The following is a 12,975-nucleotide window of genomic DNA, read 5'->3' as shown; positions in this document are numbered from 1 at the left end:
TATATATAGTAAATGAGACGGAATGATAATGCTTAGACAGTCTAAAACGTCAAGATTCAATTAGCCGTTTTGATAACAGAAAGCGTTACGTTCTCAATTTACCACGCATTTTTCAATTGAAAATTAAAATTCCCTCCCTGAGTCCATTTCCATGCTGAAAACAACATTTTGGGAAACATCTGCTTTCGAGTAGTTCTTTTCCTTATTTAAAAAAATTATATAGTGCTGCTTTTCGTTTAGTTATAGGGCCTACAGACCCTGGTACTAAAGGATACAATCCTAGCTGATGACGGGTTTGTGTTCGAAAACGGCTCAACTCAGTCTTCAACAAATTCTAGAAATCGAATAAAATTCGTGCTTCAGATTGAAAGTGGCATTTTAAACAGAGGAAACCATTTTCAGGAAGTGCCTCAAGTTATAGAAACCTTATTACACGTACCGAAACTTTTTACCTCAAAAAAACCTGTCAAAAATACCTTTTTTTTTAACTACCAAATATACTTCTCTGTAAAGTTCTAACCCAATTAAAAAAAAGAAACTGTACAAATAAAACCGATAAAAATAGTCTGCTAAAGTACAAGGCGCGTTATATAGATCTGAACTACTAGCAAATTATGGATTATTACAGAGAAGGAGTAAAAAGCGAACATGACTTATGGACTATCGGAATATTTTGCCCTCCGTTTTGTAGGTGTAGGAAAACTTGAATAGTTACGTTGCATACTCGTTACTACTTGTATATGTGATTTACACGGGTAAGATTACGTAAAGTTCGATGCCATTTGCTAACTCCGTTGTGTATTTTATAGCCTCTGAACTATATGAATGCAAGCGTTGTAAGTTGCACTAAATTATAGGGACGTAGCTCAGTCTCCGACCATCACCCCCCATTCGAAACTGCTCAACCCCAACATTTATTCAATTTTCACTTCTACGTTTCAGAGAGTTCTATGTAGGAGCTTATCTATATATTACATGGATTTACGAAAGCTAAGTCGGGTAGAACGATATATATACATCGATGGTTATTTTGATAAACAGTCCTATGCTACATTCTAGGCCTTACAATAACATTTGAGAGAGATACAAGAGTCTATTTGTCCTAAATAATGAAGCGGAATATTTTTCGGTAATCTTTATGGTCGAGGTGCGTAGCGCGTGATTGTCTTTGGTCAGTCCAACCTGGAAAGGTCTTCAGTCGCAAATGGAGGTAAATCGATAAGTGAGATATTATGCCTAAATGAGCTTACCGAGAAACAATTTCTGAGGTGAGAAATTTCACTGAGAGACAGGAAAGTACGATTGGTCGTTTACCACGGTAGTAGCACTTGCGGTAAAGTATTTTGCGTAATTTTTTACTAACACACAACTACAGTTCGCCTGCTAGGACATTGCGGCAAACAATTCGCTTGCACGGTACGAAGGCTCGCACTTTCCTGTGAATTTATGCCTGTAGCATATAAAGTGAAGCCTCCGATGTTTGCGATCCACTAAACGCCCTCTAGGATTGCCTGCAGGCAACGGTCAGGTTGCCGTGCAAACCAACACTGAGATCAGTGGTTAGTTCTGAAATTTTAGAAAGGTTCCTTTATAAACATTATTGCAGACAAATACCGATTGCTAGTGGACCTAGTGATAAGCTAATATTATCAGTCAAGTATTTATATACTTAATTCGATCAATCTAAGCATACACACACGTGACAATTTAACATTGACCTGCATACGGAAAATAGCTACGATACGAAGAAACAATACGAAGTCGAGCAAAGGGATCAATCTACTTAGTCGAACTTGATATTATAACGCTCATTCGAGGTATTTGTTTATACTGATAAATAAACGGATATTACCCAGTTTCCTAGCTGAACCTAGTTTTCGTCGTTGCTGGTAAAGTCGAGCGACCTTGACCAACTAACAGCCGTCGTCATGAATTGTTGAATTTCCCCTATTTCTGCCTAGGGACCCGTATAATGTTGTCAGCACGTGCCTATGTGTATGTGGTCCTTAACTGTGCGCATGGTTTCACGGCGTAACTAGGACAGACTTCGTATTGCTTGTGCATCCATGAAAGATATATTTTTCTTCTGTAAGGAAAGATGAGAGGACATGTAAAGATGGCATAACGCAGTGGGCCGACGAAAGTAAAATATAATATTATTATAGAGCCAGGATGACGAGCGTACAGCGATTGAAGAGCTCTTTCTCATCTTGTCAAGTAACGACTAACGTCGTACAGAGGAGACGATGGCTGGACGACGCACGCTGATAAACACGCAGTTGCAAACTTGTTAGAATATTATGGCAAAAAAAAGTAAGATTATGTTTGTAACGCACTCTTAGCTAATAAGAGTGACACAAGAGGCATACGAAAAAGTACATGAGCTGATTCCCGAAGATATTAGATTGGGCCAAGATGTAACCTTTTTTTTCTTGGTCTATGCAACTTTAAGGGTATTACTGGAAGCAAGAATATGAAGGAACAACTTTCTTTTGGATAATAAGGTTTAAGAAGGTAAATTGATTCTGTTCTCTACGAATTTGTTGTGTACTTTGTTAATGCCAATCAGGCGACTGTCAACGTTATTAAGCCAAGATGTAAACTAGATCTGAGTTTACTTGAGGTCGAGGTAAAAAAGAATAAGAAATTTTAAACTGGCAAAGACCAAACGTTTCTTGGGTAATTGAGGTTCAAGTACTTTGTTTTCAACGTGGCTCCTCTGATGTTATTTTGCATCTAGAGCGGATCAAGGGCAGATGTTCTCGATGTACTTGAAGAAAACGATCATATTTTTAGGTTTTATTTAGCTAAATATATCTAAAACTATTTACGAATTATATTAACACGATACGTAATAGCATCGTCTGTTAAGCGACATTATATTGTTTTGCTATCGACTACGGTTTTGTACGCCCGTTACATGAGTCCAGTGGGGCGCACAACAAAGTGGGTGTGCGATACTCTTACTGTGCTTAGCGGATACGTCCTATGCTGCTCTTTATTTATATCGATTTATATTCATTTGTTAGACACTTCAATTTACCTACTAGGAGTACGCCTAAACATAGGCTCATCTTGGCCCACTTATGCAGATACGGTTTTTGGAATTGCCAGCCGTTATCGTACTTGATTAAGTATCACTCAGGAACCTGTCGATGCACCCTAACGCTACTTTACCATAGAGATTAAGTATCCAGGTTTTTTTAATAGTATTTTTTTGTCTTTTCTATGCAGGTCAATGGCCCACGAAATTAGAGATGAATATGTGATTTCTTTACAATAGCTCACATCAATAAGGACCCGCCTGATGTTTAGAGCGCTAATCACTTCTTCCCTTGACAGAAGATCTGCTGGTTTTATCTGTGTTACGCTGCCACTATAGCCTTACGTGAATATGCTGTAAACGCAACTTCCATGCTGTAAGTTAGTACCATTTGTCGCCACCGTTGTCGTCTATTCTTTTCGCTTTGCGTCGTTACATGTAATCCTTGAAGGTTAGTAATACTGCTTATTTTCTCGATTCATTATCTTGTTTACGCTCATATTTATAGCGTCTCTATGACAACCAGCATCAGCTAAATGCACTTGCTATCCTTTGTGCGCTACGTGTAACCATTTAACAAAAATTCGCTGCTGCTTAAAAGATTTTTCTGCTCCAAGACAGGGAGCTATCAGCGAGGATACCGTGTTGCCAGCAAAAAGGGCCTGGTGTGACGCCACCACGTCGCAAAACGTCGTTTCCATTGTCCTATAGTCGCCCTGTCCATAGTTATGTATTCTTCTCTAGGGCGAGAAACCGCAAGAGATTCGCATGCAGCCCTTTCCAAGCCCCCTCGCTTGGACTGCTCTTTCCCCCCGCTCGTACTGCTCCAGTTCTCACACTGCCCCGGAGGTATCTCGTTGAAAACGTTACCTCTATCTTTTCTGTTCTCTAGCATTGGTCTGCACTTTAAGTACTTTGCAATGCAACCCGTCACTCTTATCCTTTCAAACATTTAGGCAGCGAATACTAAAACGAGCGCATTAGTGCAGAAGGATAGGAGGTTCCGGATGAAATACGAGCGCACCTATGCATCAGCCCGTAGTTGCGGCTTTGTGTGTAGTGGTGTGGGGGGCAAAGAAAAACCCGACCCCTCACTTTCTTGGGGAGGGGGGGGGGGTAGCAAAAGAAGGTAATCCGACACGTTTCATGCGGACGGCGTGAGCAGAAAACTTCACGCTCGCAAGAGGTAATTTGCTTTCATCTGCTCGTTTCTGGTCTGGCGGGCAGCTTCGTTTGCCCCGCCGCTTGTCTCCCTCCATTGCGGGAACATTCGGAGACGACGTATTCGCGGAACCTCGTACGTACTTAGATATATGTACGGACCTTTCGCTTTCGTCTTACAAGTGTGCCCCGAGTGATACTGCATCTCAAGATCATACTTGTAGTTGTCGACAGAGTATGCGGGCGCACCATGCTGCGTCTCCAGCTGGCAAATTCGGTTGTTTGTTAGGCTGAACTAAGCAGCTACGTTGATAATTTCTAACTAACAACACGTTTACTATGGCAAACGTTTGTGGTATTAAAATTACTATTGGTACTTCCAGTTTTACACTGCCACTCCCGTCAAAGTATGTTCAACACGGCATCACGACTATACAATCACGCGATCCGCACATTCGTGTTCGAAAAGTACACTATAAATTATTTCTTTTTCGTTGTGTTTCGGCTGTTATTTTAATAGTTAAGGATTTAACTATCGCCATGCTTATGTGGAGCTTCTTCATTTTGTCACACTCCTTTTTATTCCGGATAGGTTTCTTTTATTTTTATATATTTAAAAGGTAATCAGCGTGATCGTGGGTCGTGTCTACGTGCTCTTTTTCAAACAAACAAACTACCATAGAAATAACATAATCAGGCTGATAATAATCGGTCTACCAATAGTTCATATGTGTATTAACCAAATCTACTAAAGAAATTAGTCTCATATTGTCAGTTAGATCAGGACGTTGGGCGTAACTGCATTTTGTCCACCACTAGCCATTTGTCGCCTGTTCCTGCCTAACGAGTCATACCTACTGTAACCCCAAACCGCTTAGACGTCATCTTGCCAGCCCGATTTGTATAAAGACGCTCGCTAAATAATCACTTAGCCGTTTTCATCTCAGATTTTTTGGAATGGTCCTAAATGAATTGTTACCACATAGTCCTACCTGGTTGCTAATTGCGCATCCCAGTGATAAGGTTTGTCCAGCATATCGTCCTGCGCCTATTACGACATACGCAACCGTTTTATGCATTGCAGAATATATATGTATGTGTGCTATCTGCTTACGCTGTATAGACAACGAGCCGCACGGCCTAAGTTCGTGGTCGTATCGTTACTCGGTTATAAAAAAAAAAACGATCCTCTTCTCTCGTTTGAAATAGACCATTCTCAAGACACCATTCCACGTGCTTCGTCTTCAACTTCAAAGTTGTCAAGTTGTAACCTATTACATTTATGTGAATGGCTAACTACTTATAGTTATTGGTTCAATGGGTATTCATAGTTTATTGGTTAACGTCCAAGTGTGGCCTCATTGCCCAGTCGTTACTCGCCATTACTATTATGTAAAGGCTCCGTCCAGGATGATATTACTCAACGTAGAGTATCCACTTCTACAAAATTTCACAAAATATGGCGTCACGCCGCGTAAGCTAAAGGCCGGTGTAAGCGTAACTGGCCTACTGAATAGATGGTCTGAACTTCTGTAAATATTTTCATAGGGTTTTACGTGTGGCGTGGCTGCTTAGAGAATAGTTACTTTCGCTACATTGAGACTTTTTCCTTACTGTTTATGGTTCCGCCTAATAGATATGGTTAGTTTTGAGCTGGTAGAAGGAGACAATAGTCTCCTACCATTAGGGTCGGTCGGCTGATAATGAAATATAATATATGCGAAAACGAATACGTGAAAGAAAGGTGTCCAACAGAAAAACCCTATAGAGGGACAGAAACAAAGCTTACCTTCGACCACTAGTAAGGTCACTTTATTTTCAATGACATCGGAAAGAAAGTTCATCGAAAAACGCCGTGGCCTCTTATGTGACTGGGTGTTCAGGCCAGACGTCGAAGAAGACTTACCTGTAGCTTGTAGGAAAGAAGGTGTTGATCTGAACTGAGCAATATTAAATTAAAGAAATTTTTTTTTTTACTATAACAGGGAACTCGAGGACGATATTAAATTATCGGGCATTAAACGGGGTCTAAAATAAATTACTTAAGTTCAAGAAAGGTTTATTTTAATATACACATTTAATATGAGCAAAGTAGTCCTCTGCATTTTTTTTCGCAGGGGGATTCTGGGCTAGGTTGCCTGCTGTACTAATATTAAGAATAAATAAATATTGTTATCGTCTTATTTAACCTATATCAGTTAATGTAAATTATGGAAGTGAAGGGGTAAAGACGCAGCGGACAACAGATAGGATAAGCTAAATACAACCGAGGGAAAAAGGGATTCAGTAGTTCAGTCCTGTTTGCTTTTCTTTTTCCTTGGCATGGTTTCTTTTATCACTTCTCCTTTTCTCTAAGTTGACTGCAGCTGCTTATAATGATGATTGTCATCACCATTGACGTCAGGCTGCACCGTTTGCTTTCAGTCATTGTCAGTCACTGTCATTGTGTCGAATCGGCTTCGACCTTTGCTTCGGCGGATATAGTAGGCAGCATTTGTCGTCCGTCGGTTCTATCTGCCTCTTTGATCCGCTCGAGTCACACGAATAGGGAAGACATATACTAAAAAAAAGAAAGATATTGCGATTGCACTAACAGGGATCTGGCCTTTAGTGGGTGTGTGTACGCACGTGCGTTCCGAGAAGGAGCAGGCAAGGAGAGGGACAAAGATCAGCACATGTCCAATGGCGCGGCAGATGAACACACACGTTGTAGTTGATGGCAGCGACTCTAAACGGGGCTGTAGCATCAACTGCATCAAACAGTACAGGGACGCAGACAGCCAACCGAAGAGACGAGGTAACGATAAGGGATCAAAGTCACGATAGGTGGCGTGCCGTCCGGCTAGTGACAAATGTTGACGCGACCAGCGCAACTGCCGCCGCCATTGACATACACCGTTACAGCGACGGTTGTAGCTAAAGCAACGGTAACCGCAACGTAGGCTTGCGGATATGGACGAAACGTACGCAGGACTAGAATAATAGGCCTATACAAATATTCTATGGTGCTTTTTGTTTCGTACTCCCGGCCCAGACAACATGAACGAAAAGACAGACATCAGAAAAGAAATGAGGAATGCAGGTGATGGTGTTTCTGAGGCTGTTATCAGAAGTACCGATAGTACGGCTAGATCACTTGTTTTTAGCGCATTTCTGAGTCAAATAACACTACCAATCGGTATATGTCTGTTTTACAATGAACCGTTTTGCACGTAATGTCATAACTGAATTACGTCCTCATAGCTGGAAAAATAATCTTCTTTTGAGCTAGTTTCGTCGATACACATATATATGGTGCATACCCGAGCTGTATATGATAAATGCTATTCGCATTCATTCCATTGAATATCTCTCCCGATGTCAGAGATGACGTTTTTCGGCTTGTTTTGTGACTTAAGCTGCAAAGAACATGTTAATTTTTTAGAGAAGTCTAAAAAACAGGAACCTGTAAAAACACGAGTTCGTTAGTCTCGAATCATTCCTCGAATCGTTCCTGCCAAGTCACTGATTATTAATTACTTTTAATACTACTGAAACGTTACAAAGTTTAGTAAGTTGGAAATTACCATTATCAATGTTCCTCTTTATAGTACGAACAGTTTTACCAAACGAGACGTTTTTTTTTGAGACCTAACTACCGTTTTTTACTGTTTCACATTGAATTGGTTTTAAATTGACATAAATTGTTTAAATTGACTCAAAGGAACGTATATGCAAAACTACTCGACATTGCGTCTATTTCGTGATAGACACTTGTGTATATGGAAGATAGAATGCAATACCGGAAGTAAATTCATCCAGCGCAGCTACAACGTCAAGCAGTTGCGATCACTCTCGTGCACTTCAGCACTACTTCAATACCATTTTCAATCATCTTCGGGTATATCTTTTGGGAGTGTTTGCTCGTGCCTATGTGTTTGTTTGCATTTGTGTGTGAAACCATTGTGGTAATGACCCAAATAGCCTTTCTACCTTCTGGCCAAGAGTAACAACCTTCCTATTTACTATCTCACATTAACCTAATTCAGTACTGAAATAAACTTGCCAGAGATGTTTTCCGAAAAGAGAAAATCCTTCTCAGATTGCTTCCTGCTGGTTCTCCGCCGTTGCTTTGGCCGACTGAGCTAGTTGAAACCGAAGGTCCAGTTTACTGTGGTACTGATGAAGTCATCGCGCTGCTGCTGCTGGTACTGCGGGAAAGCCGGATCTGCTCTAGTCGACCTTGCCAGCTGCTTTCAGCTGAAATCGTGAGGCAGTCGTGCGAGCGGTTTCGCGACTAGTAGACTCACATGGATGATTATGGTAAGGTTGTCTGACTACGGACCCAGTTTCAGGGAGAGGGGGCAGGAACGGACGTCAACCGGCCAGCCGTCAATGGACTGACGGCAGTGCAGGCCTCCGTGACTACCACGGACTGGGCACAATGCACGAGGGAAGGGGGGATCAGTCAGCAGGAAAGCCCGTGATCAGTGCGGCCGCCGTGACTAGCAGTGCAGTAGGAACGAAGAAACCGCAGAACTTGAAGTTGAAGAACTAGAAGTACCTTTCTACAGAATGAGCAGGCTGGTAATGGTAATAAAGGTTCCGTTCACTCCGCCGCCACCGCTTATCGTGGACGATGCTGCATTAACAAACGAACGAATGGAAACTAATGTAATCAAAAAGGACCCCTTACCTTCTGTTTTATCCTACTTTTTTTCGTCGATGTAGTATACATCTATTTATTTGATCGCGCACCAATATAACGGTGCGTCATTCCAAAAACCGCCAAGTAGAACCAGTCTGCCAAATTAAGTTTAGCTTAGCTATACGTTGAAATGGTGCTCACGCGGCGAGTACCGGCTATATAATGGCCGAATAAAATTGTCGGATCTTTGTATAATCGTATCCCATCAATGATATGTGCAGGTGCATTCGTCGTAATTTAGCTGAATGGCGTTACCTCAAAGCAGAATGAAGTGTACAGATGGTCAATCCTTCATACAATATTGCATGTGTACGTTCTCGTGATAGTCACGCTAACAGACGTAAATCCATTTTGTCTGAAATAGCGCCTAGAATTGATAAACAAATATACATTATACCGGGGTGGGTTAAAACCAAGGGCCGTTCGATACACATCTATAATTCTCTAACAGGGATGTCTATCGAAATGTGTGCCTTTAGTATATGAGATTCTCTGGCTATGGGCATACATTTCCAATAAGTATATAGGATCGATCTTCATTCCTTTTTAATGATCTTCATTCTCAGCTTAATATGCAGACAAATAATGAAAACAATACTATGGTGCATAGCTGTCGTTATGGTTGTCAGAACGTCATTTATTCGACCAACGCTTATATAATATTGGGCCGTAATTTGACAAAACAGATGGCCTTAGTAGTAACTCCTTTCATTCCGAATTGTTGCCGCTTTAAAAGTTTGGACTTGGTCTAAGCAAGTCAAACTCTATAAGGCTGGTGACCTTTTTGTTTGTTAGGATTCTAAAAATGTGACAATTTAACGGTGAACCAGTCCCGTAATAAAAAGCCTACTTTTCATTACGGGACTGTTTTTAATAAAAAGTATGATTATTTGAATTTCGACAAGGACTCGAATCAAGCGTTATGCCAACAAAAAGAGAAGCTAAAATTTGATAAATGTTAAATTAAACTGTCCACAGCTCAGCTTGAACCAGTAATTGTATAAAATTGCTTGGAGTGCACATTACGTTATGACCTTAAATGCCTGCTTCTTGAAACAGGCCATTTATTAAAATTTGCAAAGACTGAAGAAGACTGGGTAGGACACAGATGTGATATCTGCGACAATTTTAATTATGACTGAATAGGGCATCCGTTTTTTGGCTATGCTTCACTTGGAAAAGTATTCTGACGAAAGAAACGCAATCAGTGATACGCAGGCAGTTTTTAGATGCTAAAAGTCAATAAGGATTACGCGCAGATTTCCGGCTCGATCACGAATGGTGTTCCTCCGAAATAAGTTATTAGGCCAATACAGTAAATACCAGTGGTCAACCGCCCAATTGTATAGGCACGCAGCAATCGGCCTACTATTCCACTTGACTTTTTTAGCCTGAGCTAATTTAATTGGTTCTCAACATTTTGGAAGATCGGTAATGGATCCATTAACTTCTATATCCTGGCTAGTTCCGTTTGATCCTACGATGCTCAGCACCGAGTGGTCACACTTTTCTCAGGCAAGTCACTTGTAGGATCAACAGGCTCTCAGACAAGCTTCATGATTGGTTCTATCTAATCATAAGGACCGCTTAAATGGGCTCCCGAATAATACTGCTGACTAGATCTCTTCTCCGGCGATAGCTGAATGCAGGTTCAACCGACTCATTGTATCAACCTCAAGTCAATAAAGCCTTTTGGTTACCAATTTATATCACCGAATAATAGAGGTACCATATCTTTTTGTCAAAGTTAGTTTTATTTTTACCAAAAATGTTTAAAATCACCGATACGTATTTTCAACATACTCGACTCCACATACGCAATATTCTAGCGCTTAACAGGTAACAAGCGTTTCCGCTCAAAGGGAACAACTGTTTGCTGCAGACAAACTATCTTGTAGGTCGTCAGTGTATTCAAGGATTTGATGGGAAGTTAGACAGGGTTCGATAAATGCCATGGAGTGAATATGATAATTGAGACCGTCACGGTACATACCTGAGATAAGTTTATACGAAAAGCTCATAGTTTGTCACTAAGCGGCATCTGATTACAGCATCTGTCTTAATTTTCGTAATCCACAACGTATTTTTTGTGACAAGCGTTTCGTCCAAAAGCGCGTGTTGGCGAGATAAGCGTTAAAGACTAGAAGGAAGCGTACTAGAAATTATGGTTGCGTCTGCCGTTTTCACCGAACAATATTGTATGTTTACGGCCAAGTCGTTGCGTTAAATTAGATTGGACCGAGTTTAGCTAGATCCGAATAAGTCATAGTAGCATTGGCGGTGGCGGATTGAGCGGGTTTTGGAAAAAAAATTCTAAAATGCTGTGATAAACACGTTTTAGGAATAAAAACGTGTAACTGCTGTTCCTTTCAGCTTGTACGGCCCCGGGGCGGCAATCGGTCTGACTGACCGGTAGTCTCATAACACTGGCGGGTGAGTGTAAAGTCCTGGAATAGTAGAGGCAAGGACGAAGGGTATTGGGCCATAGAAAGCACGGGTTCACTGCCCCCATCATCGGGACCTCGAAGAGAATCTCCTCAAAACGATCAATCGGTCCACGTTTGCAGCTGCAGTCGACGAAACCGCTTCAGCTCCCGTCGTTTGGAGGGAAATAGCTTGTGAGTTGTCGTTCCATGTTCGTCCGTTGCGGCACGATGCCGCCGGCGCCGACGACATATTGGGATCACGATGAAAGTTACTGTATTTACGCCCCTTAACCGGCAGCAATGGCGGCAGAAGCAGCAGCCGGCTGAGAGTGCGTGATTCTTCCAATTGCGCTGGCGAAATTTCAAAGAAAATAGCAGTCGGAGTGAAGCGGAAATAATGTCTGCCAAGTATATGTGGGGATTAGCAAAACAAAAAGATTCCGTATTTTTAGATTATACAAATTTAGAAAAGGCGTAAACGTATCTTCGAAGTGAGTGATAAACATTCAGAAACACATTTCCTGAAGCGGGGACAGCAACTATTTCTATTAAAGTGTACCCTATTACACAATATTGTGCGCGTGTCAAACGGAGCCGATATCAAGCTACAGCGTGTTTAGAGAAGTTTTTCCAACCACTTAGGTAGAAAGAACTATTAGGGAAAAAAAATTTCTTAGTTTCGATAAGACCTTAATCTAAAGAACGTTTTGCTATTTTTTAATGAATGTTAATGTTTAGCTTCTTATGATGTTAGCTTTTGGTGGTATCGGGACAAGCGCTAGGATAAACATAGTTAGATTTCTTAAACTAATCTAGTATAGGTTTTGGTTAATTTCGTCCAAGATAGTTAGCCGTTTAGTCAGAACGATGACCGCGCGTTAAACGACGAAATCAAACGAGTGCTTGCCGCGTGTCCTAGTTCCCATTTCGTCTTCGAAGTCCTTTTGTCACATCTTAAGTTTAGAATTCATTCGCCATGGGCTATTATGATGTCCGTTACTCAGGTTCAAAAAAATCGTTCAATTTCAAAAAATAATATGGATCGAAAAGTGGGTTAAGTATAACAAAAATCGATTATGTCAATTGTCGCATGATAAAACGATCATTTTTAGTCATGTTAGAATAATACAAACAACGTATCATCCTGCGTTTGCTCTGAACACCTGTCGGGATGTCTCCATCGTCATTTAGTCACTGTCCTATTCAGTAGATCGCATTAGGCCGTCACAAGAAAAGCGATTGAAAAATAAAGCTCAAGGCGTTCATTTCAGATGTGCTTATTGACTGGCGTTGGCATTGCCAGTACATGTAGAACATTTCTAGTGGAAATGGCGGCTTTACTGGTCCAAAGGTCGTCGCCTCTTTAAAGGCCAGTTCTTTCACGCATCGTGGCCAGCGGCGTTGGCGAGCTGGCGAAAATATCGTTTTCCGATATCCAAGGCGACAACATCCACTCTTAACAAATACGTAAGGCACCCTTTATATGCAACGCCAACGAAGGGGCAGGATAGCTGTCAATTCTTACGTCGCAGTTACTGCTCTAATTATTAAACATATTTGTCGTATGAGTAGGGTTATCGTTCTCGGATATAGATAATTCCGATAGATAATATATATTATGTGTGTGTATGAATACATACAAGTAAACATCTACACGA

At 41.1% G+C, this 12,975-nt stretch overlaps 1 long non-coding RNA gene across 4 annotated transcripts; it reads left to right on the top strand.

The window, feature by feature from the left end:
- Nucleotides 1-1,041: 1,041 nt before the first annotated feature.
- On the top strand, nucleotides 1,042-12,586 carry LOC111249180 (uncharacterized). 4 transcript variants are annotated; one of them, XR_015318768.1, is made up of 4 exons: nucleotides 1,042-1,210; nucleotides 1,962-2,514; nucleotides 3,235-3,494; nucleotides 11,265-12,586. It is a non-coding gene; the product is annotated as an uncharacterized LOC111249180 (long non-coding RNA). The 4 variants fall into 4 exon arrangements; XR_002672817.2 differs by having other exon boundaries at nucleotides 1,962-2,313; nucleotides 11,265-12,585; XR_002672816.2 differs by lacking the exon at nucleotides 1,962-2,514 and having other exon boundaries at nucleotides 11,265-12,582.
- Nucleotides 12,587-12,975: the final 389 nt, after the last annotated feature.

Source organism: Varroa destructor, unplaced genomic scaffold (assembly GCF_002443255.2).
Source record: "Varroa destructor unplaced genomic scaffold, Vdes_3.0 BEIS01000001.1, whole genome shotgun sequence".
Taxonomy (NCBI): domain Eukaryota; kingdom Metazoa; phylum Arthropoda; class Arachnida; order Mesostigmata; family Varroidae; genus Varroa; species Varroa destructor.
This window is presented reverse-complemented; position numbering and strand designations above follow the sequence as displayed.